General features: G+C 40.2%; 1 pseudogene; it reads left to right on the top strand.

Annotated features, from left to right (window-relative positions):
• Positions 1-1,740: 1,740 nt before the first annotated feature.
• Positions 1,741-4,262, top strand: LOC112235479 (annotated as a pseudogene).
• Positions 4,263-26,588: the final 22,326 nt, after the last annotated feature.

A 26,588-nucleotide genomic window follows, 5' to 3' on the forward strand; every position in this document is an offset into this window, starting at 1 on the left:
TATACTTCAACTGTAGATATTGTCTTGTTCATCACAGGATGGCCTTACTACTCACAGAAAATGGAACACCTCAACGCTCAGGCATTGTGATAATCCAGGGAAACTCTGGGGGGCGCCAAAGGATGCATACACGACGTTCCTTCCTGCTTTGTTATACATTCCGCCACCGTATACACGATGCATTCACCGTTAACCTTACCGTTAGGAGCCATTCTCCCTCTGAATCTGACACCATTTAGGAGACAGAGCATTACCTGGATGTATTCTGTTCCAAACAATATTACAATATACCTTATAGTTCATGATGCCTAAAAGATCTAGAAGCAACAACACATCGGGAGACATGCTACTAACTCATCACAATATTAATACCACAATACTTGATAACAGAAGAAACATGTGATTGCGACCTGTGTAACCTATACATTTTGAGATACCGGTAGTAACTTGTGTAACCTATACATTTTGAGATACTGGTAGTATAGTTCTAAAATATGCACGACACCAAATCATATACAATACAGGTCTGATTATAATACAATGGGGCGGCAGGGTAGCCTAGTGGTTAGAGCGTTGGACTAGTAACCAAAAGATTGCAAGTTCAAATCCCCGAGCTGACAAGGTACAAATCTGTCGTTCTGCGCCTGAACAGGCAGTTAACCCACTGTTACTTGGCCGTCATTGAAAAAAAGAATGTTTGTTCTTAACTGACTTGCCTGGTAAAATAAAAATAAATAAAACACTTCAAACCTGTGTAAAAAAAAAAAAGGTCATATTTCATGAGGAGTTTGATTGAACTCAATAAAACATAATTATTCCAGGCTTGAATATTGTTCGAGAAGTAAGGGAGACAATAGGCTACGAATAAAAACCGAAACTGCCAATATCACAAGCATTGTGGCATTGGTTACACCATACTGTATCTGACACAGATTGTTTAAATTATACATATAATATAATGATGCTCTCAAAATGTGTTTTACGGGTGTGCAGTGTAGAACACAAACATGACAAAAACGTAAAACACAACTTCAATTTTTGATAAAAAAGTGAAACAGTTATATTCACAATCATACCTCGCATTTAAACGCTGTTAAATGCTGTTTAAATGCTGTTAAATGGATCTCACAAAATAAATATTTAAGTAATAATGTATAATTTAAAAAATGCCTCAGTGAAATGATCGATGGAGAAAGAGAAGCAGACTGAGGGGCAGAGACAAGAGAAGGGAGAAACAACAGTGAATCAAAGCATAATGATATTCCTGAAAGAAGAGGGAGATGTTGCCGCGCTCATTTTATTAATCAGTCTGTCAATTTCAGGCGAGGCCAAACCCACGAGCAATCTAAAGCAGACTCGGATCAATCCAGGAACACACACTCACTCCACTCCTCACTTCTCCTCTTCCGCTCCACGTGTATATCCATTCGTCTGACCGCAGGCCGCATCCATCATCAAATGAACGCCATCTCGTATTTATTTGCTTATAAACCTGTTACAATATACGATCATTCGAGCAGCTTCACGCGTACCTTTACATTTTGGGCTAAAAATGATTCACGGATCATTTTGAACGGTCATTCGTTGCTCGCATTGGTATTCTATTAATTTTTACGTCTATCTCTCATAAAAAAAGTGTTATATTGTTTAGAGACAGTTGCTGATCTGAATGCGGATTAACTCCGCCACAACTCATCCGAGCACCAGCCCCGGAAATTGATTTTTTTTCAACAAGGCTTAATGATGGAGAGGAGAAGAAAATAGATGATTCTGATGGAGAGAGCTCTACACAGTCCCGTGTCTGGCAAAAGGCTCTCAAACCTGTCAGACTCGGCTGGAAATTCAGTGTTGGAGGCCCTTGAAAATGCTCAGCACAGTGATCGACTAAACCCGACAATAACTTCCGCCTCGCTTCATGGAAGTCTCGGGGATATTCCAAACAAAGGCAAGTTCGAAACGGACAGTCTTTTCGGTGCCCACCACAACAGCGAGAATAACTCATCAGCGGAGATTTCCTTGTCAGAAAGCAGAAAAAAAATCCACTTGTACCCTGAAGTTTCTCAAGACTCAGACATGAACAGTGATGTGGAAGTGGGATGCCCATCGTATCGTTCCCCGAGCCAACACAAGGAAAATAACAACAAAGGTAATATTCACGTGGACCTCAAATGTTAATGATCGAAATAAATCATGAAAGATAAATAAATAAATGTATTTGATATTTTAAAACAGATAATGGATAACAATACCAATATTATAATAATATAACAATTTTATAAATAATTATAATAACTAATAAAGAATAAATGTGTGTTTCATTTTCAAATATTTCACAACTAATGCTACAAAACATTATGTATTATTTAGCGTATAGGCATTATCTCATGTGATTTCATATGAATGTATAATAGTCAGTATACACAACAACATTACCTATAAAGCTTAGATGAGATTATCGAATAATAATTGCATATTTCTTTCCTAAAGGTTTTTCTGACAATAATTCTGGAGGCTCCAACACAAATTCATCCTCCCTTTCCAATTTTAACGGCAATGGAATGTGTTCAAACATGTCAAATGCGGATCAGGTGAGAAGGTACCGGACTGCATTTACCAGAGAACAAATAGGAAGACTGGAGAAAGAGTTTTACAGGGAAAATTATGTCTCGAGACCAAGAAGATGTGAACTCGCCGCATCACTCAATCTACCTGAAACTACAATAAAGGTAGGCCTGTGTTCTGTTATATGCATTACAGGGTGGTGCAACGGTCTATGGCACTCAGTGCTAGAGGTGTCACTACAGACCCTGGTTTGATTCCAGGCTGTATCACAAGTTAAATAAAGGTTCAATCCTTTTAAAAATGTAAAAGACATGACATAATAATGTAGGTTACATCACAAATAGTTAGGAATATATATGCTACAGTTATATTACACACTCCACTAAAACACACGCTGGTCAACATGCATACATCGGAACACACACACACACACACACACACACACACACACACACACACACACACACACACACACACACACACACACACACACACACACACACACACACACACACACACACAGAGAGAGAGAGAGAGAGAGAGAGAGAGAGAGAACACACACACACACAGAGAGAGAGAGAGAGAGAGAGAGAGAGAACACACACACACACAGAGAGAGAGAGAGAGAGAGAGAGAGAGAACACACACACACACAGAGCAAACCTATAAACGAATCCGTTTTGTATAATTCACATTGTGTGCAAGACAATGGTCTACTCGAATCTATTCCAGAAATGAATCTGAAATGAAGTAATGAATGAATTAATTAATCTGAAACGAACAAATGAAAAAAAGAAACTATAAAAAAGTCAACACATTTCTTCAACTTGCTGATTTGTTTAAGGGTCCCTAAAAATAACTATTCACAAATATATGTATACCTGGCTATTCGTTTTAAACTCCGAATTTGATCAAACTTGCATTAGCAATGTTTACGCAGTAAATATTGAAATAGGCACACGCATGTCCTGAACACTGGGAAAATGCATGCGAGTCGACCCGATATTTTGTAATACTACAATGCTACAGTTCGGGTTGGATTTAATAGGGTCCTAAAGTAAACATGGGTGATGATTCTCTGTCTGTAGGTATGGTTCCAGAACAGGCGGATGAAGGACAAGAGGCAACGTTTGGCAATGTCTTGGCCCCATCCAGCAGATCCAAGCTTTTACACCTACATGATGACGCACGCGGCAGCCACCGGAAGTCTACCATACCCTTTCCATTCCCACATACCTCTGCACTATTACCCGCATGTGGGTGTCACAGCAGCTGCCGCTGCCGCAGCTGCGTCTGGTGCTGCATCGTCACCTTTCACTACCTCCATTCGCCCTCTCGATACTTTCCGTGCACTCTCCCATCCTTATTCACGCCCAGAGCTTCTCTGTGGCTTCAGGCACCCAGGACTTTATCAGTCACCCTCAGGCCTCAATAGCTCTGCGGCAGCATCAGCAGCAGCGGCTGCAGCATGTGCAGCTGCGGTCAGCGCACCATCGGTCACTGGGCCATGCTCGTGCCTCAGTTGTCACAGCAGCCAGGCGGCCAGCGCGCTAGGCTCCAGAAGTACCAACACTGACTTCACCTGCACCGCATCCGGGCAAAGGTCCGAAAGTGGATTTTTTCCGTATTCTGCCGCTGTCCTGAGCAAAACCTCGGCTCCATCACCAGATCAGAGAGAGGAATCTTCACTAAACAGATAACTTCATCGTGTGGAAGATCTAAATCAAGTGCAGTTGGTTCTGTTTTATGCTTTGCTATTAGTTTATACATAGGCCTACATCTACGACTCCAATATTTGGGGGACAAATAAAGGTAATTTCAAAACAATTAGCATAATTCGCTTTTTTTTAAAGAAGCCAAAAGGTGTTAACATTGGTAAGTGCTAAATTGACAGTAATTTAAAGGACTATTTTGTTCGTGCGTCGGTGATGAAGCTTTATTCCTGTGCCTTAAAACCTAGAAATAACTATCTAATTTAGTGATAGGCCCACAGTACTCGTGATTTATCCACTTATATCAAATATATTTTCCATCAATTATCTTCTTTTCGAATTTCCCAGTTATATTTTGGTATTAATTTAAGGCACTGTAAAATAAAAGCATTTTTAAGTATTTATTATTGTTCTCTGCATTTATCAAATCAATGCTGGGCATTGCTTTTCTCTATGAAATATTGGTACGTGTCGATTCGTTATTAATGTAGGTTATGGTGAGAATCATTTTTACAATATGTGCCACAACAACTACTACTGAATAATAACCGGTACAGTTCAAGGGATATTCCTAATCTTCAAGTAAGATGCATAGAATTTTGCACCGCTTCGAACTTGGCAGTAATGATGTTAAGAATAGAGGATTATGGCGAAAATAGCCAATCTTGTACTTTCACTCCTCGTTCTGAGACCCGCTGTCGGGTGCTAATAACCCCCTGAGGGAAGTCATTAGACATGACAGATAAAAGACTTGGAACATACAACATTGTTCTTGGTGCTTACATTGTACCGTAAAATGTGACATTCCTTACATGTGAAGGTTTAAAAAAAAGTGTACTCGGTAGAGCCAATGTTCGTTTCAGTTAGAAGTTGGATGAACGCCCTTTACACTTTTCCTGTTATATTTCCGTTACATGTTATATGGAGCAATCTCGTTCAATAAAAAAACGGTATTTCCATTCCCTCCCAATAGGGCCCCCTTCACTCAACATACAGTACATATCGTTAAAATAGTTTTAAACCAAAATATTTACCGCTGTGGATTGGAAAATGACCCATGACGTGTAAATTACATTTCTTATATATAGATATTAATAATTTATCTGACTTGTTGAATGTTTATTCAATTTAAATCCGTATACACTGGAGATCATACACGCCTATTTCACCATAGTTTTTGACTATTATATTGTAAGGTAAACATGCTTCTATGGCTACAAACAAACCAAATAAGTCGTATGCAAAATACACGTTATAAGTCCATACATGTAAAAGGCGAGAGTACATGTTGTACTACATTGAAACAAGGCCTCCAAGGGCTAATAAACGATAAGTGAAAGCTGTTTAAAAGGGTTGAAATAATGAAATACTAGTGTATTGCCCTATGTCCCCAGGGTCTCTGAGATACATGGATCTGTATATTATATATCTGTATTTAAAATGTTACCAACTGTATGAATTTACACATTTTAACTTGAGAAAAAAGTGTGTAAATATCTTTATGTAAATCATGTCATTTATTGATGATGTTTGTTCTTGGGAAATAAATCTTTTTTTTTAAATCGTCAAACATTTTCCTATCTTTGTTTGAGATATTAAAAATACACTACATGAATACATGTCGATATTATTGTCAAAATCACAGGTTTGAAAGAGGTATGATAAAAGTGAGATAAAAGTGAGATCATCTTTGGTTATGGATGTTATGTGTTTACATTTCGTGCAATATGTTTATTAGGCACTTTATGTATTTACATCAATAGGTTCTTCTTAATTAACTGATTTGCCTAGATAAATAAAGGTGAAATCAAATATAATCAATAGGGAAGCTGTATCTGTAGCATATAAGAAGCAGGGTCATACTGGCAGGCTACTTGGGCCTATTTTCTCTCCGGAAAGTCTGTCTGGCATTAATTAAAACGACGCCGAAACTATTGGCAATATAAAGACTGCTATCACGGGTCATTCCGAATCTAAAATGTACCATTCTTTTTGACATTAACTCTAAATTATACAAGCTGATACCGTCGTTAATTACAGTTGGTTAAATATATACCAGAGTGCCTTCAAGGGACTTTGAGATAAATTACATTTTTTGAACGTTCCCATTAAAGAAATGGGATTAGGGCAGCAGCAGACCTGGGCGTGATATATCGTCATGTTTCCCTGCGGAAGGTTCCAACCCCTACAACAAAGGCATTGAGTTAGATAAAATATACATAGGAAAAGACAGCGGAAAAACACTGCCCACAATAACACGATCAGTTTTGTATCCAATGTGCAGACTGAAAAAATAATTCATCATAACATGCAACAAACAAAAACTGTCACCTTTGCCGAATTGCTTTTGACAAGAAAAATAATCTTTGGGTTGTTTAATATATTGTATACTTTCTTTATTTCGGTGCTAATCGAAAACAATTAATTAAATGTCCACCAGAGAATGAAATACAAAGATCGATGATTCTGCCCCTACTGTCCAACCACCCCTATTCAATTGACTGTATTTTATGGGTAATTGACCTGCTTGTTGTAATTTGAATATGTTATAGAAACTACACGAACACTACATTTACTGACATTCATCGCATTTTTTTTGACATTGACTATCTGATCAGCCCGTCATGCCAAACTCCAATTCTTCATTACATACTGTTTATGATCTGTTACAGAACAACGTGCTTGCTCCAGAGTGATTGATTGCCTTATTAACGCGTGTTCTTGTAAGTGTGACCGAACTGATTACGATGCATATGTTTAGAATAATGTTTCATTTAGCTGACTGCAAGTAATGTAGGGTGACAGCTGCTGCGGGAGGACAAAAACCTAAACTAGAGGGAGCAAGTGGGGCCAAAACACTCCACCGTTAATTATTAAGGTGGAAATACAAAATAAGAAACTGACCCGACTGCTCCATCTATGGATTTGGAAATTGTTTAAACAGTTTCTTGCTGAAGTTATTGAATAATGCGTTATGTTTCCTTCTGTATCAGTACTGAGACTTCTGATTGTCATTTGGTTATAGTAGCGTGGTAAAATAGACCTATATCACCATAGTAATATAGACCTATCTAAATAACAGAAAATCTACTTTTCTGTTGTTGCATTTTTTGCATTTTGGCGTCCAACTCATTTACAAACATGACCTCACATGAACAGACACATGTCAACTTGATTTAATCAGATTTGGAGAGCCTTCTCTGGCATCATGTTAGGAACATATTGTACTTATTTCAGTCTGATGCTGTAAACAGTCTAATGACATGCCAGATGTTGCCACATTTGTCGTGCAGGCTAAATGTATAATTGTAGGCTTATCATGGCTTTCAAAAAGGGAGATTTATGCTATTATTAGCCTACTGAAGTAAAATCATCTCCACCGCTGTTTGTCTCAAATTAATGCTTCTTTTCAAATGTTACTTTCGTATATTACATTACATAAATGTAGCTATAACCCATTTAGACAGAATTAAATTGTTAAATTAACTTATCAGCCCCTAATGATGATGAATGAGATATTAATTCAGATTCAAGCCTGATAATTTGCAATTTGACGCATTTTGATAGTTTTTAAATAACATTTAGAATAGCAGGTCATACCCTCAATCAATATAAGCATATAATTCGGTCTCTCGTAAAATAAATATATATTTTTTTCATGAATATGTAGTGAAACATGTTCGCAATTATCTTTGGAAATGACCTTCACTGGATTAAACATAAATTCTTGCACGGTCTTTCTTGCTGAAGACTATTAAAGTGGTATGATCCACAAAGCATTGTTTTTAACGCGACTTTGTTCTTCTACCGCCTGCGCCAAACGCCCGTTTGCCAATATATTATTTTATTTTCGTAAAGGATATGCCTATATTAGCATACATCTCAGGTTTTCGTTTTAACTCTGTTCATGCAATCAACACTACACGTTTTTCTCCATAAATGCATTTAGAAATCCATTTGATTGAAATAAAGAACTATCCTTGTGTTTGAATATTTGTAGTGTAGCATATACGGTATGGCCTAATGAACTTCACACAGCTTATTGGATACACCTGTCTTCCGGATTCACATACACAGTTGAAGTCAGAAGTTTACATACACATTAGCCTAAAACATTTAAACTCCGTTTTTAACAATTCCTGACATTTAATTCTAGTAAAACTTCCCAGTGTTAGGTCAGTTAGGATCACCACTTTATTTTAAGAATGTGAAATGTCAGAATAATAGTAGAGAGAATGATTTATTTCAGCTTTTATTTCTTTCATCACATTCCCAGTGGTTCAGAAGTTTACATACACTCAACTAGTATTTGGTAGCATTGCCTTGAAATTGTTTAACTTGGGTCAAACGTTTCGGGTAGCCTTCCACAAGCTTCTCATATGGGTTGGGTGAATTTTGGCCCATTACTCCTGACAGAGCTGGTGTAACTGAGTCAGGTTTGTAGGCCTCCTTGCTCACATGCTTTTTCAGTCCTGCCCACAAATGTTCTATAGAATTGAGTTCGGGGCTTTGTGATGGCCACTCCAATACCTTGACTTTGTTGTCCTTAAGCCATTGTGCCAAAACTTTGGAAATATTTTGGAAGACACATTTGGAAGACCCATTTGCGACCAAGCTTTAACTTCCTGACTGATGTCTTGAGATGTTGCTTCAATATATCCACATAATTTTCCTCCCTATGATGCCATCTATTTTGTGAAGTGCACCAGTCCCTGATGCAGCAAAGCACCCCCACAACATGATACTGCCACCCCTGTGCTTCACGGTTGGGATGGTGTTCTTGGTCATTATGGCCAAACAGTTCTATTTTTGTTTCATCAGACCAAAGGACATTTCTCCAAAAAGTATGATCTTTGTCCCCATGTGCAGTATCAACCCGTAGTCTGGCTTTTTTTATGGTGGTTTTTGAGCAGTGGCTTCTTCTTTGCTGAGTGGCCTTTCAGGTTATGTCGATATAGGGCTCATTTTACTGTAGATATAGATACATTTGTACCTGTTTCCTCCAGTATCTTCACAAGGTCCTTTGCTGTTGTTCTGGGATTGATTTGCACTTTTCGCACCAAAGTATGTTCATCTCTAAGATACCGAACGTGTCTCCTTCCTGAGAGGTATGACGGCTGCGTGATCTCATGGTGTTAATACTTGCGTACTATTGTTTGTACAGATGAACGTGGTACCTTCAGGTGTTTGGAAATTGCTCCCAAGGATGAACCAGACTTGTGGAGTTCTACAATTATTTATCTGAGGCCTTGGCTGATTTATTTAGATTTTCCCATGATGTCAAGCAAAGAGGCACTGAGTTTGAAGGTAAGCCTTGAAATACATCCACAGGTACACCTCCAATTGACTCAAATTGTCACGTTCTGACCTTGGTTCTTTTGTTATGTCTTTGTTTTAGTATGGTCAGGGCGTGAGTTGGGTGGGTTGTCTATGTTCTTTTTTCTATAATTTGGTATCTCTGTGTTTGGCCTGGTATGGTTCTCAATCAGAGGCAGCTGTCAATCGTTGTCCCTGATTGAGAACCATACTTAGGCAGCCTGTTTTCACCCTTGAGTTGTGGGTGATTGTTTTCTGTTATGTGTCTGTCACCTTACAGAACTGTTTCATTTCGTTCTCCTTTGTTATTTTGTTTAGTGTTCTCTGTTAAATAAATATATGACGAACACTCACCACGCTGCGCTTTGGTCCTCACCTCAGTCCAACGACGAGCAAGCGTTATACAAATGATATCAATTAGCCTATCAGAAGCTTCTAAAGCCATGACATCATTTTCTGGAAATTTCCAAGCTGTTTAAAGACACAGTCAACTTAGTGTATGTAAACTTCTGACCCACTGGAATTGCGATACAGTGAATTATACGGGAAATACTCTGTCTGTAAACAATTGTTTCAAAAATGACTTGTGACATGCAGAAAGTAGATGTCCTAACCGACTTGCCAAAACTATAGCTTGTTAACAAGAAGTTTGTGGAGTGGTTGAAAAATGAGTTTTAATGACTCCAACCTAAGTGTGTGTAAACTTCCGACTTAAACTGTAGTCTATGAGCCTCTCAGTCCAGGATAGTTGCCACAGAATAATACAAAGCACATAAGAACTAGGCAATAAAAAAAGTACTCTGTGTCCTAAGAAAACTCATAGTGCAATTAACTAGTGACATGCACGATTATAGTGACAATACCAGGAACATACCTATTGGAAATATGCATTACATTCACTATTGCTTGAACATAACTATCTGCAATGAGGCAGGAAAAGGAGCTGACCATTGCTGAAACGGACTGGTTTCTACTGTATCCCATCAATATATACAAGGGGTGAAAGTTGTGACTATTGTCAATCACATAATGTAATTGTACAGTGCCATATACTTAAGTAATAAGGCCAAAGGGTGTGTGGTTACGGTGTATTGGCCATATAGCATAAACCGAGGTGTTTTGTTGCTGTTATAAACTGGTTACCAACATAATTAGAAACAGTAAACAAGTATTTTTGTGTTATTCTGTGGAATATTGTCTGATATACACAGTGGTGTAAAGTACTTGAGTAAAAATACATTTAAGTACTACTTACAGTAAGTAGTTTTTTGGGGTATCTGTACTTAACTCTACTATTTATATTTTGGACAACTTTTACTTTTACTCCAGTACATTCCTAAAGAAAGTTCTTAACTTTTTACTGCTTACATTTTCCATGATGCCCAAAAGTAGTCGTTACATTTTGAATGCTTTGCAGGACAGGAAAATGTTGAATGCTTAGCAGGACATGAACATTGTCTAATTCACACACTTATCAAGAGAACATCCCTGGTCATCCCTACCTTCTCTGATCTGGTGGACTCACTAAACACAAATGCTTCGTTTGTAAATTATATCTGAGGGTTGAACTGTGCCCCTGGTTATACGTAAATGAAAATATCAAGAACATTGTGTCATTCTTAAAACCTCTTAGAGCTACCCCCCTACTTTTTTCAATTTCCGCCTGAAGACATACCCAGATCTAACTGCCTGTAGCTCAGGCACAGAACCAAGGATATGCATATTCTTTTGAAAGAAAACACTCTGAACACCTCATTTGAAAGAAAACACTCTGAAGTTTGTGTAAATGTGAATTGAATGTAGGAGAATATAACACAATAGATCTGGTTTAGATAATACTATGAAAAAAACATACGTTTAATATTTTTATTGTTGTATCATCTTTAAAATGAACAAAATAAAACAAACATTCAGATAGGATGATGGGTACAATTTCAGTGAAAAACATAAGAGGGCAACAGTACCTGTGCAAAGTTTCAGAATGATAACTTCCAAAATGAGTGTGCTACATGACGTTTATCATGAAGTCACCCAGGTGTTCCACACAAGTAGCCCAAATGTACCCAAGTGGCCAAATTGGTGAGTTATACATTTTGAATGGAATAACTATATACAAAATACCAAAATGGTATTCTAACACACACCCCCCCCCAAAAAAATGGAGAGAAAACATGAAAAAAAATATACATTTACAAAATAACACTTTCAATATTTGGAAGACCCTCAGTCCTCTACACAATATTGTGCTGCTGATGCCAGGTGCCATAGCAGTCTCTCTCTGCTGTAAAGCAGAGGGTCACCAAGCATGTGGTGCAGGTGATGGGGGACTTCATTTTGCAAAGAACACAGCGACGCCTCCATGCTGTGCCCTTTTGGCCCTGAGGTACATCCATGCCTGCAGAAATAAATTTGAGCTGATGAACACCACTTGTGGCAGGAGCTGGATGAACCAGCTTCAGTGGGGGATGGACCCCTTGGCACTGGGGGCTCCAATTCGGAGTCAGTGTCACTGTGAAAGAAAATGTTCAGTTAGAATAGTTTCACATATGAGCCCTGTATCAACAGGTATAATAAACATACATATATATAGAGTACAGGGAACATAAGGTTGAATATATTATTATAGACTTGCTAGATCTACTGTCTCATTTATATTATGACATTTCAGCTAGATCTACTGTCTCTATTATATTATGACAGACCAGCTGTATCTACTGTCTCCATTTCACTTTGGCCATTGTTGTGGGCCTGCCCTCCCCTCAACAGCCTCAAATAGGCTATTAATTTCAAACAACGGCATTAGCACGAGAAGAACTAACAGTCCAAAATGATGTCCTCTCCATTCAAAAAATATTCCTCCATTTGGGAATCGCTAAATGAATCGTCCTCGATGAATTTCTTCTAAAATTGTGTGTTCATCTGTATACTGTATCTAGACTTAGATTTAGCTTTCCCTGACTTAGTCGCCATACTGATTGATATAGAAACAGATGAATATGCGCTTTACCAAAACAATGCTGTGCGCAACATGCCTGGCTCTTTCCGGTATGAATCATCAACGGCGAATGAACCTCTTTACGCCGGAGTTTAATACATGGGTTGGTCTTCCAACACAAACATTACATATTGCCATTTACCTCAGCTCATTGGCTATCTACCCAGCTAGATTTCAAGACGATAAGTGGTCATTGGGTTAAAATACAGTCAATCAACGAAACAGGGGTCATATCATTGGTGCACAATGATGTCATTACTTGTTGTCTTCAAATCGGTTTCTTTCAGTAAATACGTCCTGCGAAATGACCCATCAGGTTTGGTTGTGTTACAAACAAACCAGTTGATTGGAATGAAACCAAACATGACTGGAAAAGTCACGTTTTGTGTGTGTATTTACCTCAAATGTGTCGTCGAAAATGGAATGAGACGGAATTCACGACACAAGCGGTTCACAAAATGTTTCGTGTTAGGCTATAAAATGGATTTTATCAAACAAAAGACCATTCATTGTGTAACAATGAGCATTGGGATTGCAAACAGAGGAAGATCGTCAAAGGTAAACAATTTATTTTATTGCAGTTTGTTACGCCTGTTTGTGTCACGTTCTGACCTTTATTTCCTTTGTTTTGTCGTGAGTTGGGGTGGGCAGTCTATGTGTGTTTTTCTATGTTGGGGTTTTGAGTTCAGCCTAGTATCGTTCTCAATCAGAGGCAGGTGTCGTTAGTTGTCTCTGATTGAGAATCATACTTAGGTAGCCTGGGTTTCACGTTTGGCTTGGGGGTGTTTGTTTCTGTGTGAGTGTTTGTTGCCACAAGGAACTGTTTCGGTTTTCGTTCATGTTCACGTTCCAGCTCCTCGTATCGGCCGGGCTAGAGTGGGCATCGAGCCAGGTGCCATGAAGCCGGCTCTACGCATCTGGTCTCCAGTGCGTCTCCTCGGGCCGGCGTACATGGCACCAGCCTTACGCATGGTGTCCCTGGTTCGCCAGCACAGCCTGGCTACGGGGAGCATTCAACCAGATAAGGTTGGGCAGGCTCGGTGCTCAAGAGCTCCAGTGCACCTGCAAGGTCCGGTCTACCCAGTGCCACCTCCACGCACTAGCCCTCCGGTGGCAGCCCCCCACACCAGGCTGTCTCTCCGTCTTCTGCCTAGGTGTTCCCGCCTGTCCAGCGCTGCTAGAGCCTTCCTCCTCTCCAGCGCTGCCAGAGTCTCCCGTCTGTCCTGAGCCGCCAGAGTCTCCCATCTGCCCTGAGCCGCCAGAGTCTCCCGTCTGTCCTGAGCCGCCAGAGTCTCCCGTCTGTCCTGAGCCGCCAGAGTCTCCCGTCTGCCCTGAGCCGCCAGAGTCTCCCGTCTGCCCTGAGCCGCCAGAGTCTCCCGTCTGCCCTGAGCCGCCAGAGTCTCCCGTCTGCCCTGAGCCGCCAGAGTCTCCCGTCTGCCCTGAGCCGCCAGAGTCTCCCGTCTGCCCTGAGCCGACAAAGTCTCCAGTCTGCCCTGAGCCGCCAGAGTCTCCCGTCTGCCCTGAGCCGCCAGAGTCTCCCGTCTGCCCTGAGCTGCCAGAGTCTCCCGTCTGCCCTGAGCTGCCAGAGTCTCCCGTCTGCCCTGAGCCGCCAGTCTCCAGTCTGCCCTGAGCCGCCAGAGTCTCCCGTCTGCCCTGAGCCTCCAGAGTCTCCTGTCTGTCCTGAGCCGCCAGAGTCTCCCGTCTGCCCTGAGCCGACAAAGCCTCCAGTCTGTCCTGAGCCGCCAGAGCCACCAGTCTGTCCTGAGCCGCCAAGGCCGCGAGTCTGTCAGGAGCCGCCAGAGCCGCCAGTCAGCCAGGAGCCGCCAGAGCCACCAGTCAGCCAGGAGCCGCCAGTCAGCCAGGAACTGCCAGAGCCGCCTGCCAGCCAGGAGCCGCCAGAGCCGCCAGTCAGCCAGGAGCTGCCAGAGCCGCCAGTCAGCCAGGAGCTGCCAGAGCCGTCAGCCAGCCAGGAGCTGCCAGAGCCGTCAGCCAGCCAGGAGCTGCCAGAGCCGCCTGTCACGCCGGCGATGCCGGAATCGCCCTTCACTCCGGAGCTGCCGGAGTCTCCCGCCTGTCCGGCGCTGCCGGAATATCCCATCCATTCGGGACCCGTTGCACCCCTTGAAGTAGTGGTTCCCCTTGTTCTGCAAGGGCCGCGGATTTTGTGCGTAACGATGGGTAACGATGCTTCGTGGGTGACTGTAGTTGATGTGTGCAGAGGGTTCCTGGTTCGCGCCCGGGTATGGGCGAGGGAGACGGTCTAAAGTTATACTGTTACATATGGGTTCATATTGTGTTAGCTGAGGGTTACAGGTTTTTACTGCATGAAGGTGTACACATGTGTGACTAAGGCCAAGCTGCTTGCTTAGCAAGTAGGCCTATTGCTTATTCCTGTAAGACGTACTGTAAGTCCCTCTGGATAAGAGCGTCTGCTAACTGACTAAACTGTCGGAGAATGATTTACATATACTATTTCTCTATGCGTTCACATGTAATAGCGATCCTAGTATTGGGCCTAAGCTTTCATGGTTAGCCATCTAGCAATTCGTGTTTGGTGAGGCCAATGTAGTGAAAGTAATATGTGTAATGTTACAATTGGTTATAAAAGAGATTTAATACAACAACAAAAACACTAGGAATGCATCAGATCACCTATCCCGTTGTGTGATGTTTGTGTAGAGTTTGCTCCTTGTTTGCGCATTGATAAGGGATATAGATCAAACTTTATTTGGTTTAGCACTTGCTCTTTGTAATTTTAGTAATCAATTCATTATTAAACAAACGTGTATAATGTTTGGAATCGAACATATTTGTAATTTACTTTAAGACTTGTTGTACTAGCACAATTTGTTTTTGAACTCGGTGGTAATTTATTTGGCGGCGGCGCATTTCAGGAAGTGGCTTGATCAAGACCGCGCTGTATTCAACAGCTTTCCAAGCAGGAGGGAGTAGCCTGGCAAAAGGTGAGCATCTCCTTTAATAAAACAATACAACCACTAGCATGTTATTTACCTACTTGGTCACCTACACAGTATACATTTTTAGTCGGTAAATTAACAAGTGCCCTTTATAAAAAAAGAATGATAACTTTTCAGCACAAGAATAGCAAGGACATTAGCCACTATGTTACATGCTAGCTAACTGGTTAGCACTGCACACACACCATGTTAAAATGGCAATTTAGTTAAATTAAGAAAATCAGATATTTGGTTATGTTTGGCAAATGGTATTTTACTATATCAGTTTAAAATCGGATTACTTGTGCAATTCTGCTACAAGTACTGTAGTATAATTGTAGCTAAGCTTGATGTCATCATGCTGTTAAATAGTACCCCTCTAGCCAGCAGCACACATGGTGCCAACTTGCAGACATGCTGACTCACTTGTTGTAATGGTCTTCGGTGGAAGAAGGTGAGGACCAATGCGCAGCGTGGTACTTGTTCATGTTATTTATTTAAACGGAACAACATCAAACAAAAGTCACAACCGAAACAGCTCCGACAGGTGCCAAAACACACTAAACAGAAAGTATAATCACCCACAACTCAAGGGTGAAAACAGGCTGCCTAAGTATGGTTCTCAATCAGGGACAACGACTACCCACAACTAACAGGGGGAAAACAGGCTGCCTAAGTATGGTTCTCAATCAGGGACAACGATTGACAGCTGCCTCTGATTGAGAACCATACCAGGCCAAACACAGAGATACAAAATCATTAAAAAAATAACATAGACCACTCAAGAAGCATTTGACTCAACATCGAAGAAATGTTCATGACTCAGTTACTGCTTGTATAAAATGTGACCTCTGTAATGTTTTCTGAGCCCTGTAATGTTAAGCAGTACTTTTCTCATTTGAGAAGTCATTTCAACAATAACGATTATATGCAAGAAGAGATTCAGAAAAGAAGACTGGGTAACTGTTGATGCAGCAATGATGACTACTTTCTCATTAAGAAGAAAGGAGATTGTGGAAGATGAGCCCTTTGTGATTGACGTCAAATCTAGATGGCCCGCGCTGTTCACAGACAGACAAGTACGTGCTTTTATATAATCTGAAAAAAAATCCAACTAGATTTTCTGTGCTTGTTGAAATTAATATACACAGTTTCTCATACCTCAAGAGCTTGTCTCCCTTCAGACCTTTGTGCATTTTGAGATGAAGGTGATTAGAGGACACAAGGAACTACATAAGTTATTATTGAATGTAATATGCTTTCCATAAATGTATTCCTTTTATCTGTAGTGCTCTTAGGCTGGGTGTAAAAATCATAACTCTCTGACTGTTTATAGGTCACACAAATGCAGGGCTCTACAGTGTAAGCGTTTCACTCACATTTTCTGAAGTCAATTATGGTTATAAACCATTGTCATTTTCAAAGTATTTCTGTCATTTAGTTTCATGGCTTGACTCTGAATTCCTTAAACTATATTTAAGAATGAGCACAGTGGGAGTCACAGGCTGTCATAGATGCATTTTAAATTATCCCAACTGAGACTTAGCTAGTTTTCATGTTTCCAAGCTATGTATATTTTAATAGCATGCTTCTGGGTTTTTCATGTTTCCAAGCTATGTATATTTTAATAGCATGCTTCTGGGTTTTTCATGTTTCAAATTAAACTGCAAAATCAAGATATTTCCCCCCAAATCAGTATAAGTACTGTAGCTCCATTACCATGGTAACCCTTTGTTTTGAAAGTGGCAGTCTATCATTTTAATCACTTTTATACATTAAATGCTTTATAGGATTTTTTAACAAATGTTTTTTTTATTTTTGTAAAAGTTTTGTAGCAATGTAATTAGCTATTTTGCTTGGTGGCCTCAGTGCTCTGGCTGATTGTTTTGGTGCACTGGTAGATTAGGCGCCCACTTAAGGCATAGTGGCCTTGTCCCTAAAATTCCTTCCCTGGTATGTTACAGTATGCTCTTCAAACAGGTTGCTCTGGAGTTCATGAGACTGGTGTCTGTTGACCTCAAGAAGACATTTTATGAAGGCCTGGACAGGCATCTTTCCAAGCTCCTTGAATTCTACTGGGCCAAGAGTGGTGGAGGGATGGAACTAAAACACCTTATGGACAGTCTTGACAAAGACGTATGTTCCATTATATTGACATTAAAGTCTTCTGTACAGTTATTACCTACATTTTGGTGTATTGATAATTGCTACTTTTTAAAATACACATTGGGGATGAAACCTAAACATTGTCAACCACATTAACAATGTAGGAAAACAGTAAATTGTGCAGGTAGCCTAGTTGTTAGTGTTGGACTTGTAAACGAAAGGTTGCAAAATCAAATCCCCGAGCTGACAAGGTAAAAAAAAAAAAATGTTGTTCTGCCCCTGAACAAGGCAGTTAACCCACTGTTCCTAGGCTGTCATTGAAAATAAGATATTTTTTTTCTTAACTGATTTGCCTAGTTTTAAAAAAGGAAGAGAGAGGCTGTGATCTGAGGCTTGCCATACTTCCTGTGAGAAGACCCTACACATTTTTTGAAGACGTGAGGTAAACAACCCTAGAACATAACCTTGTGCTTTCTCCCAGGAGTGAAATGTCCTATGAATCCTGATGCACTGTAACGTTCAATGGAGTCAAATCAAATCAAATCAAATGTATTTATATGGCCCTTCGTACATCAGCTGATATCTCAAAGTGCTGTACAGAAACCCAGCCTAAAACCCCAAACAGCAAGCAATGCAGGTGTAGAAGCACGGTGGCTAGGAAAAACTCCCTAGAAAGGCCAAAAACCTAGGAAGAAACCTAGAGAGGAACCAGGCTATGGGGGGTGGCCAGTCCTCTTCTGGCTGTGCTGGGTGGAGATTATAACAGAACATGGCCAAGTTGGTCAAGTTGAATGTCTGTCATCTGAAGTGATTATTATAACACACAGGCCAAATCAAATGTGAGCCAACTACAGTACAGTCGTGGCCAAAAGTTTTGAGAATGACACAAATATACATTTTCACAAAGTCTGCTGCCTCAGTTTGTATGATGGCAATTTGCACATCCTCCAGAATGTTATGAAGAGTGATCAAATTAATTGCAATGTCCCTCTTTGCCATGCAAATGAACTGAATCCCCCAAAAACATTTCCACTGCATTTCAGCCCTGCCACAAAAGGACCAGCTGATATCAGTGATTCTCTCGTTAACACAGGTGTGAGTGTGGACGAGGACAAGACTGGAGACCACTCGGTCATGCTGATTGAGTTAGAATAACAGACTGGAGGGTGGTGCTTGGAATCATTGTTCTTCTTCTGTCGGCCATGGTTACCTGCAAGGAAACAAGTGCCGACATCATTGCTTTGCACAAAAAGGGCTTCACAGGCAAGGCTATTGCTGCCAGTAAGATTGCACCTAAATCAACCATTTATTGGATCATCAAGAACTTCAAGGAGAGCGCTTCAATTGTTGTGAAGAAGGCTTCAGGGTGCCCAAGAAAGTCCTTGCCATAAGGGAAAAGTGATAACTAAGTGGCTTGGGAACAAAACATCGATATTTTGGGTCCATGGCCAGGAAACTCCCCAGACCTTAATCCCTAGTAGAACCTGAGGTCAATCCTCAAGAGGCGGGTGGACAAACAAAAACCCACAAATTCTGACAAACTCCAAGCATTGATTATGCAAGAATGGGCTGCCATCAGTAAGGATGTGGCCCAGAAGTTAATTGACAGCGTGCGGATTGCAGAGGTCTTGAAAAAGAAGGATCAACACTGCAAATATTGACTCTTTGCATCAACTTCATGTAATTGTCAATAAAAACCTTGGACACTTATGAAATGCTTGTAATTATACTTCAGTATTCCATAGTAACATCTGACAAAAATATCTGAAGACACTGAGGCAGCAGACTTTGTGAAAATTAATATTTGTGTCATTCTCAAAACGTTTGGCCACGACTGTATATAAGGACGTCACTTTTAGAAATGTTTTATTTTTCCTCAACCTTTCTCCCTTGCTAGACATTCAGTTGAGAATCGTGATTTAGCATGCTTTTAGTCCAGAAGAAACTAAATCTTTATCTCGGATAACTTTATCTTGGACTGCAAAGCAAAACATCTCGGACCATACATTAAACACAATACTAGGTTTGGGCGATAATACCTAACTACCATGTAAACAACTATTGAAAGCTGTTGTCGACCGTTGTGAAATGTATGTATGCTCAAATTGTAATGCTCCGGGTGTCGTGGGTGCGGAGTCAAATGCAGGAGACAGAGAGTTCAATGCTGTGCGTCTTTTAATGGCACCAACGCACCACAGGGTGCTCACAAAAGTTACGTTCCCAAACACAGGGAATCAAAATGTACGATGGGAAAAACACGACCAGGCAAAAACACGTACCTCGACAACAGAGCCGAAGGTTACATAGAAATAATCCCGCACAACAACCAGGCGGGCCGGCTGTCTAATAAAGACAAACTAATTAAGCATACACAGGTGCTACCACTAAACATACAAGGAGGGGGAGGAAAAACAATCAGTGGCAGCTAATAGGCCGGTGACGACGACCGCCGAGCGCCACCCGCCCGGGAAGGGAAAACACTCGGACTCGTGACACAAGTTTTAGCATATTTGAACGTATCACACATCCCTGGTGTATGGCAGCACACAATACTGCAGTGCCCTTAGTGATATGTCAAATTCCATATTGTTAGACAATTAACAGAATTAAAGTGGTGCTGTGAGGTATTCCAAATTCAGTACAAAAGCTGTAAAAACAATTGATTTTGATTTTGATAGGAGAATTAATCACTACACCATGCATGCAGTGCTGATTTTTGTCATTTGAACTGGAATTTCAATCAGTTTTGTTTCCAACATTGGTTGTTAGTGGGCTCGCGCACGTTCCTGTCTTCAATATAAACGTTGCATTTTAGCCTGTGCTTTTGTGTAACAAATTTAATTGCTTCTTGTAGGGAATCAATGTCCTATCTAAGCTTTTTTTAATATCTAGAAATATAGTTTTTGCAGCTTTTGTAAGCTGGTCATTTACAAAGAAAGTAGTAGATGTGGATTTCTACACAGTGCACCTTTCATATAATGAATGTTGTAGAAAGAGCTCATTGCCAAAACAGCACTGAATGATGGATGAGGCTTTACATGGTTTCCCCCCTCATTGTCAGTGTTGGATGACCATGAGCCTTTGCGGGTGCTATAGCGGACAATCAATTGTTTTTTTTGCAAATAGGAAAAGAACAGACATGTTTTACCTCAACTAAGAACGCGTTCTACCTAGACATGGGAGCAATCCTGGTTGACTGACGTGCTTAAGGACCATGCTTGTTTACTGGCACAACGCACCTGACCACCAGGCTACCTGACACCCCACTTGCCTGCATCAATATGCAACAATACATCTTTAGACAGTTTCACAGAAAAATTGTATTGGAGGATGTTTTGTAGGGCAATGCCTCTAATCTTTGCATATTTTTAGTGTTTTTTTTTTATTTTCTGTTTTTCAGAAGACAAGTGATTCTGAGAAAGTCACCTGGCGGAGTGAAAATCGGTATCCTTGACGATGTGGGCGTTGCCCTTCTTTGTCGTTGTGGATGGAGCTGCAGCAGATGACCCAACACCAGCTGACGATGTGGGCGTTGCCCTTCTTTGTCGTTGTGAATGGAGCTGCAGCAGATGACCCAACACCAGCTGACGATGTGGGCGTTGCCCTTCTTTGTCGTTGTGAATGGAGCTGCAGCAGATGACCCAACGCCAGCGGACGATGTGGACGTTGCCCTTGTGATAGAAGAGCAGCTGATCAAAGAGCAGCTGATCATACATGAGCTTCACAATGTCCCAAATGCGTTTGCCATTTTGATTGGACTTGTTGTCCGAACATGGATTACCCAAAAGGTTTGAGGTTGTTCAGAAAATATTATTGAAGATTGGTGCAGAAAACTGTACTGCAAAAGTGCGTGGTCTGAAGAACCGTCTTCTTCATTAAAGCTTCTCCATTTTAAAAATGACTTTATATTTGACAATGATTGATTTACTAACAAGAGTACATTGATCAATTCAACAACTTACATTGAAATCAATTAATTCCATCTAGCTTGTAATGACAACAAAATAGTCATTTTGTGTATTTCACAACATTTATTACATTATGTATTAACAAACAAATACATTTGCAACAATGTATTGATCCCTAGAATGTATTTTGATTGTCATTAAAATACATTTTTAACAATGCATATTTTTAGATTCATGTCTTTGGGTGCATTTAAACGGGCATCCAAATTCTGCTGTCACTAATTGGTATTTAATTGGTATTTTTAACCAATATCAGCCGAGAACATTTGTCAAACAATTCCCCCATTTGTAAATGGCACCATTGAAACATGGTTTTATGGCACACTAAATAAAAATTCAAACACTGAGCAAAGACAACAGTCAGAATGGTTTCTAAGACAAGTTGGTGTTGAGTGTGAAACAAAATTCTAACATGCTGTAAACATTTTCAGAATGCACTGTAGTTAATGGGAAGAGATGATAGCAAATCAATGGTCTCTAACAAAAGACGGTTGTAGTTTGAGACTGAAAGTCACAATAGGGTAACTTAAGTCTTCCCAAAACTGAGATTTGTAAAATGAAGGCAAATAACAGCATCGCTGTCCGAGGAATTAACTCAACTACTGCGAGTAAAACAAAAAACACACCGTCTTAATAAATCTGAACTTTGTTCAACTGTACACAATGGGTTAAATTAAGTTTACATGTTGTTGAGTTAGAACAGTGGTTCTCAACTTGCAGCCTGTGGCAAGCTTGTCTGTTATGTCATAAATAGTATAGATATTTATTTATGTGTGGCCTGCTTGACTTGCTCGTAGCCACGGTATAGCATCACCGGCCAAACAGGTTGAGAACTCTGTGTTACAACAACTCAATATGAAGTAGGCTTGACTTAAGTGCATGTTGATTGAACAAGGATTGAAAATGGTTAACTCTTTGGGTTAACTGCCTGTTCATGGGCAGAACTACAGATTTGTACATTGTCAGCTTTGGGACTTCAACTGGCAAACTTTCAGTTACAAGTCCAATGCTCTAACCACTAGGCTACCCTGCCACCCCGTTATAATGGCAAATGGTTAACTATTTTATAAATTAAGTAACTGGCTTTAGTTCAGATAACTTCTAGCTTTAATGTTGTTTCAACTTGTTATTTCCAGTCATCTAGTTGCGTGGCCTTTTTCAAGTTCAGAGCACTTAACAAGTCACGTAATCCTTGCATAGACCATTTTGTTATGTAAACTTGAAATGTAGTTATGATAACTGTATTACTTGTTACAATAATTTAATTGAAAGTTGACTTAACAAAATGTGAAATTAATTCAACAAAAAGCTATGATAATTCAACATTTAATTGAACATTTATTGTAATACAGGTTTAAGTATATTCAAATGAGAATAGTAAGTTGCACTGAAATGAAACAGTGGACTTAACTCTCTTATTTGTCAACAATAGTGTAGCTTTAGTTATTAGAAATCCACATTTATTGTTAACATAAAGGTTTAAGTTGATTAAAGTAATATAAAATTAACAAACATCAAATTAACCGTTAATTGTTAGTCAAAATACATTTAAAAAAAAGCAAGGATAACATGAAATGCAAAGTACTCTGAGCTTGAAAAGGGCCACGCAACTAGATCACTGGAGAAAATAAGTTGAAACAACACATTTTTTACCGTGTGGACTCTATTCACATATACTACACTGACAATACAACATACACACACACAGACTACAAATGACTACATACGCTCACACACACACAAAACACACACACATGCATATTGACACCACACACTCACACATAGACACCCTTTCACACTCTTCTACTCTGTTTATCTATCCTGATTGCCTCGTCACTTTTACCCCTACCCACATGTACATACTGTATTACCTCGTACCTCGTCCCCCTGCACATTGACTCTGTACTGGGGCTCCCGACTGGCGCAGTGGTCTAAGGCACCACAGACCCTGGTTCGATGCCAGACTGTATCACAACCGGCTGTGATTGTGAGACCCATAGGGCGGCACTCAATTGGCCCAGCGTTGTCCGGGTTTGGCCGGGGTATGTGTCATTGTAAATAAGAGTTTGTTCTTACCTGACTTGCCTAGTTAAATAAAGGTACAAATAAATAAATTGTCTCGTTATTCTGTTGTTACTATTTCCTCATTTTTTTTGTGCAAATTTGACGTACTTTTAAACTCTGCATTGTTGGGAAAGGGCTCATAAGTAAGCATATCACGGTAACGTCTACACTTGTATTCAGCGCATTGAACAAGTACAAATTGTTTAGATTTTCATGGTCAGTGGCCACATTAAAATGGAATTGAATAAACAATAGGCCTGCACGACTCTTGCAGATAGATGTTAATTATTTAGGCTACCAATATGGGAAATTAAAATAAAGTCAAAACTCAGTCTCAAATAAAGTCAAAACTGTCAGTCGTTCCATCAGATTTGCCACCAATGCTTCTTACAGACACATCACTGCCCTCTATACTCTTCCGTAAACTGGTCATCTCTGTATACACGTCACAAGACCCACTGGTTGATGCTTATTTATAAAACCCTCTTAGGGGGGGAGTGAGGCCTATATGAGATTTACTGCAGCCCTCATCCTCCACATACAACACCCGTTCTGTCAGTCACATTCTGTTAAAGGTCCCCAAAGCACACACATCCTTGGGTCGTTCGTCTTCTCAGTTCGCTGCAGCTAGTGACTGGAACGAGCTGCAACAAACACTCAAACTGGACAGTTTTATCTCTTCATCCAAAGACTCAATCATGGACACTATTACTGACAGTTGTGGCTGCTTCGCGTGAAGTATTGTTGTCTCTACCTTCTTGCCTCTGTGCTGTTTTCTGTGCCCAATAATGTTTGTACCATGTTTTGTGCTGCTACCAAGTTGTGCTGCTACAATGTTTTGCTGCTGCCATGCTATGTTGTCTTAGAGTGCCTTGCAAAAGTTGTTTTCTATTTTGTTGCATTACAACCTGTAATTTAAATGGATTTTTATTTGGATTTGATGTAATGGACATACACAAAATAGTAAAAATTGGTGAAGTGAAATAAAAAAAATTACTTACTTATTTTCTTCTTCTAAAACTGAAAAGTGGTGCGTGAATATGTATTCACCCCCTTTGCTATGAAGCCCCTAAATAAGATCGAGTGCAACCAATTACCTCCAGAAGTCACATAATGACTTAAATAAAGTCCACCTATGTGCAATCTAAGTCACATGATCTGTCACATATTCCCAGTATATTTACACCTGTTCTGAAAGGCCCCAGAGTCTGCAACACCACTAAGCAAGGGGCATCACCAAGCAAGCGGCACCATGAAGACCAAGGAGCTCTCCAAACAGGTCAGGGACAGAGTTGTGGTGAAGTACAGATCAGGGTTGGGTTATAAAAAAATATCATAAACTTTGAACATTCCACGGAGCCCCATTAAATCCATTATTAAAAAATGGAAAGAATATGGCACCACAACAAACCTGCCAAGTGAGGGCCCCCCACCAAAACTCACAGACCAGGCAAGGTGGACATTAATCAGAGAGGCAACAAAGAGACAAAAGATAACCCTGAAGGAGCTGCAAAGCTCCACAGCGGAGATTGGAGTATCTGTCCATAGCACCACTTTAAGTGGTACACTCCACAGAGCTGGGCTTTACGGAAGAGTGACCAGAAAAAGGCCATTGCTTAATTAAAGAAGAAAATAAGCAAATACTTTTGGTGTTTGCCAAAGGGCATGTGGGAGACTCCCCAAACATATGGAAGAAGGTACTCTGGTCAGATGAGAATAAAATTTAGCTTTTTGGCCTTTAAGGAAAATGCTATGTCTGGCGCAAACTCAACACTTCTCATAACACTGAGAACACCATCCCCACAGTGAAGCATGGTAGTGGCATCATCATGCTGTGGGGGTGTTTTTCATCGGCAGGGCCTGGGAAACTGGTCAGAATTGAAGGAATGATGGATGAAGATAAATACAGGGAAATTCTTGAGGAAAACCTGTTTCAGTCTTCCAGAGATTTGAGACTGGGACGGAGGTTCACCTTCCAGCAGGACAATGACCCTCAGCATACTAAAGTGATTTAAGGACAAACATTTAAATGTCTTTGAATGGCCTAGTCAAAGCCCAGACCTCAATCCAATTGAGAATCTGTGGTGTGACTTAAAGTTTGCTGTACACCAGCAGAACCCATTCAACTTGAAGGAGCTGGAGCAGTTTTGCCTTGAAGAATGGGCAAAAATCCCAGTGGCTAGATGTTCCAAGCTTATAGAGCCATACCCCAAGAGACTGAGACTTTTGCAGCTGTAATTGTAAAGTATTGGGGGGGGGTGAATAGTTGTGCACGCTCAAGTTTTCAGTTTTTTTTGTCTTATTTGTTGTCTGTTTCACAATGGAAAATATTTTGCATCTTCAAAGTGGTAGACATGTGGTATAAATCAAATGATTACAACCCCCCCCAAAATCCATTTTAATTCCAGGTTGTAAAGCTACAAAATATGAAAAATGCCAAGGGGGTTGAATACTTTCGCAAGCCACTGTAGGTCTCTCTTTATGTAGTGTTGTGTGTTTTGTCCTATATTATTATTATTATATATATATATATATTTTTTTTATCCCAGCTCCCGTCCTCACAGGAGGCATTTTGCCTTTTGGTAGGCCGTCATTGTAAATAATAATTTGTTCTTAACTGACTTGGCTAGTTAAATAAAAGTAAAATAAATGAAATAAAATGAAAATACCCATCCATTTCAGGTTCAGATTAATGAAGAATATCCTGAAGTAGCCGAGGGGCAAACGCTCCACGTATGCGCGGCGTCTGACGTCAAAAAGGGGGTTGCTGTTTCGTAAAAATAATAATTTAAACTTTTTGGTCTTCATTTAAGGTTAGTGTTAGGTTAGCCATGTGGTTAAGGTTTGGTTTAAAATCACATTTTAAGAAAATAAATTGTAAAAAATAATCGGGGTATATGACTTTGTG

This window comes from Oncorhynchus tshawytscha, linkage group LG26, assembly GCF_018296145.1.
Source record: "Oncorhynchus tshawytscha isolate Ot180627B linkage group LG26, Otsh_v2.0, whole genome shotgun sequence".
Taxonomy (NCBI): Eukaryota; Metazoa; Chordata; class Actinopteri; order Salmoniformes; family Salmonidae; genus Oncorhynchus; species Oncorhynchus tshawytscha.